The 7,500-nt window shown below is 44.2% G+C and overlaps 1 protein-coding gene across 2 annotated transcripts in view; it reads left to right on the forward strand.

Annotated features, from left to right (window-relative positions):
• The window catches only part of sptbn2 (spectrin, beta, non-erythrocytic 2), a gene marked incomplete at both ends in the record, with an annotated part of 57,741 nt that overhangs the window by 19,476 nt on the left and 30,765 nt on the right, over nucleotides 1–7,500 (forward strand). The gene's annotated exons all lie outside the window — the stretch shown is intronic.

Below are 7,500 nucleotides of genomic sequence, written 5' to 3' on the forward strand. Positions count from 1 at the left end.
CATTTTAAAAGGTGATCTCAGAGCTGATTGTGCTCACTGCTATTTGCATTGGAAAGCAGCAATATACAGATATCACATGCAGCAGCTAGCGCGTGATAGCATTCGTGTGAGTGCATGAGTGCCGTCTTTGTGCCCCTCGTTAGTTCAAGTTCAAGTTCAAGTATTTATTTGTCATATACACAGAAAAACAGAGTCAGACTGGGCATTGACATTTTTGGGACAAGACACCGTACAACAACCTACCATAGCATAACATAAAATAACATAACATAACATATAAGTACTCTGAACATAAATTCCACATATAATAAATATACAAAATAAATATACAATATTGTTAGCCATTGTGGTTGAAAGAAATAGGCCTACAACTTCTTCTTCACTGGCTCAGTCGGTGTGTCCCTGCCTGCACTCTCATCATCAGCTACCTACACGCGCACTGAGGATGAGACGGGTGAAAACAATCCATTCAGCGCTTAGCGTGTGCTAAATACGAAGCGGTCTGTAGCTGATTGTTTGAAAAGGAGGAGGAGGAGGCTAGTGGAGAGGGAGTGACAACGTGAGGTTCCTGCCGGGGGCGTTGCCTGACCTGGAGATTTTTTTCTTTTTCTTTAGCCCGCTTTAATTCTCCACTTTGAACGGTTAGTAACCATGTTAAAAAGACAGCTGTGTTGTAAGTTTTTAAATCTGTATCTTCAATGAACAGAGGCAAGACCAATCAGGAAGGGTTTACAGGAAAATACTTCTCATGCAGTCTCATTGGCCGACTGGGCCCCTGTAAATGAATCGGGTTTCTATGCCAAAGTCACACATGGTCATTTAGTGTGAAGATGTTTGTACTTCAGGTTCAACCTACCTGCGTATATCCATGTTCCCCTCATACAGAGCCAGGAAAATGAGCTGTGTAAATGTCTATAGGACTTCCAAGTCACATGAACATGATATGATCAGAGCAAATATGCAGTTACTCTACATTTGCATATCACTGTAGAGTTAAAGCATCAGCTATTGTTAGCATAGTGCCTCCCCTTGACTAAGGGCAGCAAAGCCTAGTCATGTTGGCTCTCCAAACAGTCTTATATTTATCTGTCTGGTAGTCCTACAAACAGTCACCACACATGAGGCAGGTTTTATGACCCATTTAACTTTTCCGGATCACGTCATTCTTTGATAGCTACCACAACGTCCATAAAACTAATCTAGGCCGAGTTACAGTGCTGATCTCATTATGTTCATTGTGTAGACAGTTTACAAACCTGCGATACGTCAGATTAAAATAGCAAATTAACTTTGAATCAAATGTATTGTGATTCGTCACACACACACACACACACATTATTGTAGGTCAGTGATAGTGGCGTGTGAGTCATGAACGTGCTGATATTTAATAGTTAAATTAGATTATATAACATTAGATTTTTTTAAACTGCCCATCCGAATCAACTTAAAGATCTAGGAGAACCATCTAGCTGTAAATATTTGCCCTGGCGGTTAACAATCTAGCCAACGCCCCTGTACCAAAACAAAGGGTGCGACGAAATCATGTGCTTGAGCGACCAACTGAGTTGTTGGCGGCATCAATGCCATCAGTGGAAAAGTTAGTCTGGTGTGTGGGTGTGTGGGTGTGTGGGTGTGTGTGGGTGTGTGTGTGCGAGTGTGTGGGTGTGGGTGTGGGTGTGGGTGTGGGTGTGGGTGTGGGTGTGGGTGTGTGTGTTTGTGTTTAGACCTGCTTCACTGATGGCCAGCATGAAGGCCCTTTGTGGGGGTAAGTCACCTCCCTACACTCATCTTTTGTACTTATGTGGGTCGAAGTGTCAAACTTTCACTGCAATCCAACTAAGTATGTGTGTGTGTGTGTGTGTGTGTGTGTGTGTGTGTGTGTGTGTGTGTGTGTGTGTGTGTGCGTGCCTACGTGTGTGTGTGAGTTTGTATTTAGTCTGTACACGGCAAAGTACGGTCCGCCTCTCCCACGAGGTCTGGAATGTTCAAGGCTTCACTGTTCTAAACACAGATCAAGGTTTGGGGTCAGTTGTCCAGAATACAGATAACATTGCACAAACACACACAGACACACACTCTCACTCACATGTTAGGAATGGCATTTCTAAATAAATCCTTCTTTGAAAGATAAGACACACACAAACACATGAATACAAACACCCTTATACTCCTTGGCATGTGATGGAAAACAGCATTCAGTTTAAGCACAGTGATCATCGGCATACATGTGCACTCACTCACTTACGCACGCACGCTAGCACGCACGCACGCACGCACACACACACACCAACTCTCACACAGCGATGTAGTAATAGTGATAATAAATGTAAAATATCGCTCAACTCCCTGTGCTTCATTTGGTAAAACAGACAAACATTCCACTGGTAGGAAAACACAGCCCTCATGCACAGGGTCACTGCTGCTGAAGGTCCAGGCACTCAGGGGTCACTACTCTGGCTAGTGTGTGTGTACGTGTGTGTGTGTGTGTGTGTATGTCCATGTGTGAGCCTGAGTTTGAGTCTCTGTGTGTGTGTGTGTGTGTGTGTGTGTGTGTGTGTGTGTGTGTGTGGGGCTGTCCATGTGTAAGTAAGTGTGTGTGTGTCCATGTGTGAGCCTGAGTGTGAGTCTCTGTGTATGTGTGTGTGTGGCTGTCCATGTGTAAGTAAGTGTGTGTGTGTGTGTGTCTGAGTCTGAGTTTCTATGTTTATGTGTGTGTGTGTGTGTGTGTGTGTGTCTGAGTGGGAGTCTCTGTGTTTATGTGTGTGTGTGTCTAGTGGGGATGTCATGATGGGGGTGTATGTAGCAACTGTTTCATGGTGCACCCCACGGTCCCTCTCACCTCCCAAGAGAAGTAGTCAGGAAATGTCTGAGTTATGGAAAACCTATGAAAACACAGAACTCAACCAAAAACACACAAATAATCCAGCCTATAGGCCATTATGTCTGAAGTCAGCAATTCAGCATCATAAAACAGTCCTGGGTCCTGTGTGTGTTTGTGTATGTAGACTTGCTCTGCCTCCATATCTCTTTCCTCTTTCTTTATCTCTCTCTGTCCTTCTCCCAGTCTCTGTCTTCCTCTTTCTATCTTCGATTATTTTCTTTCTTTATTCATTTATCTCTCTCACTGTCTCTCGTTTTGCAGCTGCCTGCCCCCCTTTCTGTCTACCCCCTCTCTCTCTCTCTCTCTCTCTCTCTCTCTCTCTCTCTCTTTCTCTCTACTCCCTTTCCCCTCCATCCCTCTTCCTCGCTGTGTCTTAAGGTTAACTCCGTGTCGAAGCCCCAGCAGCCGTACTTAGCATAGATGGCTGGCTTTCTGCTCTCTGCCTGTGGGTGCCAGCGTCTCACTGACATGATCACACCCTCAAGGACAATCGGCACATTCCTCAACCAGGAAAGAGATTCCAGTGTGACATTTTCTGAAATGCAGCCGCACACGTCCACAGACTGGAAATTGAATCTCCCGTCGGCTTTGTTTATTTTTCTTCCAGTTTATTTATTTTTTTATTGCAGTGGCATTCAGAAAGGGCGTCACTGGAGCAGTTAGCGGAGCTAATCTGCACTGGAGGCAGAGAGGGGCTAACAGGAAGAGAAATGATACCTTGAATATATAAATGTAATGTATAGATGCATGTAGAGATACAAGTTCCATTTTAGGTAAATAAATTGATACAAAGTCCAAAGTCCATTTTAAAAGTCCATTTTGTCCATAAAGTTCCAAATAAGTAAGAAATATTGAACAATCAGAAAGGATATAATAGAAGATTGGGGCGAGTTGGACCCGTTCTGATTTTAACACAAGCCACTCATTTGTTCGGTCATTCATCTTTCATTTGGGATGCTTTGACACTGTTGGGGTGGACCAGGGTCTGCTTGAGCTGTTGGTGTGGCCCAGGGTCTGCTTGAGCTGTTGGGGTGGACCAGGGTCTGACCAGGGTCGGCTTGAGCTGTTGTTTTGTTGTGAAAGCCGTTTTCCAAACTAGGAGCGGTCTGGGCTAAGGGTCACCTGAACTCCAGTGGCATTCGTATTTAGTCTGAAAGCTTTACAAACTTAAACCAGGAAAACACTATTTATGTCCGCTGATGGATTTTCCTAAAATAAATAAATCAGTAAATCAATAAATAAATGTGGAATTATTTATTAGTGTGCGATTTTGTTAAACGCTATGTTTATGCTTAAGGGTATGCATGTGTGCTCTGCAAGCAGTTGGCTGCAAATTCATCTTGCGTTGCCGCCTGTCTCAGCAAAAACCTTATCCTTATCTGAGAAGCACGCAACGTTTATGGCAGAGAGAAAACAACCAAACTAACAAAAAGAGGAAGGTGCTTAGCAACATTGGTAAATAAAAGCTGCCCGTTCCTTTCATGTAGATGACAAATGGACCATCAAAATGGACCACGTGTATACACTACTACAGTAAAGCACACAGTTTAACTTCCACTCTAATTGAAGCCCTGCTGATGCAATGTCAGTCCTGCGTTCCCACGTCCCTTCTCATTTACAGATTAGACAGGCAGGTGTGATTGTTTATGGTTATGATGTCATAGCACATGGTGTCTCTATATATATATATATTTCTTCAGTTACCCACCTGACTGTCTTGACTGTCTTACAAATGTTGTTTAGCCTATAGCTTCATGTGGAATGTTTTAGTGATTTTATATTGGCATCACAGAATGAGATGGGCTGAGAATAAAGACATACAGAACTACTAGTTGTAGTCCGAATCTCATTTCAGTGATGGAGCAGAAATGACTGGTTTGGTCAGATGTTCAAAAGGGAAAAGAGAAGGGGAACCGAGAAGGAGGAGAGGGAGAGAAGTGAGGGTGCTGGAGAGGTGGGTGGTGGGATATGGACAGAAGGGGAGAGAGATATGGAAAGGAGGAATTTCGAGGGAGATTGAGGGATATAGATCCTCTCCTGTTTTCTCTCCATGAAGGGGGGGGCTTCCCTCCCTAAACCCTAAGGTGCCTCCTTATCCACCCAGACCAACCAGGAATCAGATCAGGATTACTGTCATTCTGCCACACACACACACACACACACAGACATGTGTGTGTGTCTGTGTGTGTTACTATCTAGATGAGGAACATTGCGGTTCTTTGGTGGTGCTTTTTGTCTGTGTGTGATTGATCTAAAAGAATCTTTTAGTGACCTGCAGTCTCGTGTGTGTGTGTGTGTGTGTGTGTGTGTCACGTGATGTGTGCTTGCGTGGTATACATTTCCATGGGTCTATGTGTAGAAACTACGTGAGTGTTTATATCTGTGTTTGGAAAAAATAATTTGTAAGGGTCCATGTGTGTGTCTGTCTGTGTTTTACGTGTGTGTCGGATTGTGTGTGTTATGTGGCCTCTTGACCAGATGGCCCTCCAGACACTATTCTGTGTGTGTGTGTGTGTGTGTGTGTGTGTGTGTGTGTGTGTGTGTGTGTGTGTGTGTGTGCACCAGTGGATATATTTGTTACTCCCACTAATGGGATTAGGAGTCAGATTCTGTGTGTGTGTGTGTGTGTGTGTGTGTGTGCGTGTCCGCGAAGCCCTCAAGTAAATGTGTGTGTCCTCATCAGCCTACATTTTTCTGCATGTTCTGAATGTGAGCTGTGCTGGGTAAAGATTTACACCCACATACAGAGTGTGTGTGTGTACCAGGCAGGTCACTGTTTACATTCAAGCATATTATATTTCTTACAAAGAAAAGGAGTGTGTTTATGTTAAGCGGGTGTGTGTGGGTGTGTAGGTGGACAACCACACACCTTACTTTAAAGGTCATCGGCAGATCACGTGATTGGCCAGTGAATGCGGTCAGCAGGAGTTGAGCCCCTTACCGTCCTCATCCATATGTTCCCCTGTCACTGAGGACGCTCCTGTGTGTGTCTGTGTCCATCTGTGTGTCCGTCTATGTGTCCATCTGGGTGTCCATCTGTGTATGTGTGTCTGTTTGTGTATTCAAGACATTATCACAATGATCTAACTTATTAAATATGCTATTAATAGTATTACTAATTGAGTGCTGAGACACTGAGCATTGTTCATATCCTCCGGAATCTGTCCTCTTCCCGTTTTTGTGACTCCATCAAACTTGTTCCCGTCGTCTCATTCCTAACTTCCTAACTGTTCATCCCCAGCCCTCCTGGTTGCTGTGTGTCACCGAGTTCTTTCTCTTACCCCAGGCCCAGGCCTACTTCCTCCTCTCTTTTCCCTATATTTAGTCAGACCTCTGCCCTCCTTTTATACTCTTCGTCCTTGCACACAACCACATTCACCTTTATACTTTCTGACCCTTTTTCTCTTTCTCTCTCTCTCCCTCTCTCTCTCTCTTTCTCTCTCCCTCTCTGTGCCTCTGCTTTCAGTCCATCCACTCCTCCCTGTTCCTTCAGCTTTCTGCAGGCATGGGTATGTGGGTGGTGTGTGTGTGTGTGGGGGGGGTGATGTTGGCAGGGCTTACTAAGAAGGATTGTGTGTGTGAGTGTTTGGAATCATGCTCCGGCACACTGCAGTGTCAAGGTCATGTCTTCTGGATCCAGTGGACACACACACACACACACACACACACACACACACACACACACACACACACACACACACACACACACACACTGCTGTGGTATTTTCATGGAGTTTGTATGGTTTTGGATGGAAACAGACTTAAGGGCTCACATAGGACTAGGGCCTCAACAACTAATCGAACTTAATCTACAAAAATCCACTATACAAATATTTGCCAACTAATGTAATAATCGGTTAGTTGCTTACATTAAGCAAGTTTTTGCGCTCAGTAGAAAGCTCATTAGAAAGCGCATTAGAAATACAAATATTTTTTCCTAGATCTCTGGCGGAGTTAGAGTACGTCACTTTGCTGTAATGAGGGGGGGGGGGAGGGAATCTGAACATGCCGGCCAACACCAGCATGACCGAAAGCATTTTAATCTGCAATCATTTAACCAAAACCTGCCCTCTGGTAAGAGGGTCATCAACTGCATTGCAATTATGAGTTAATCAGTTCATGTTCTCTCTCTCTCTTTCTCTCTCTCTATCTCTCTCTCTCTCATAAGGTTACTATTCTAAGGATAAGCAGAGCAATGAAACAGAAAATGAGCCCCCCAGGATTACAAACCCAGATTAGGATAAAGGGAAGAAACTGGGATATGAGCCCTGGTCCCCTAGGGCACCCAAAGAGAACAACAAGTAATATGGCCACCTCATCCGTATCAGCATGGCACAATAAGATATACAGAGAGAAGAAGAGTCTGAGTCTCCATATTGGGTTAGGAGAAGTTTATTGTGATGGGTGCTGGATCTTCATGCATTATTCCTAACAAAAGGATGTACTAAAGAGGAATGTCTTCTGTCTAGACTTAAAGGTGGAAAGGGTGGAGATAGGATGAGTGATTCCACAGGAGGGGGGCTCGAAAGCATTTGGCTCCAGGCAGGTCATTCATTTGACAACGTTTTTCACGTCGATGTTGACAAACAACTCTAAATGGTATGGAAATGTGTAGTTTA

The sequence above is a fragment of the Sprattus sprattus genome (genome assembly GCF_963457725.1).
Source record: "Sprattus sprattus genome assembly, chromosome: 1".
In the NCBI taxonomy this organism is placed as follows: Eukaryota; Metazoa; Chordata; class Actinopteri; order Clupeiformes; family Clupeidae; genus Sprattus; species Sprattus sprattus.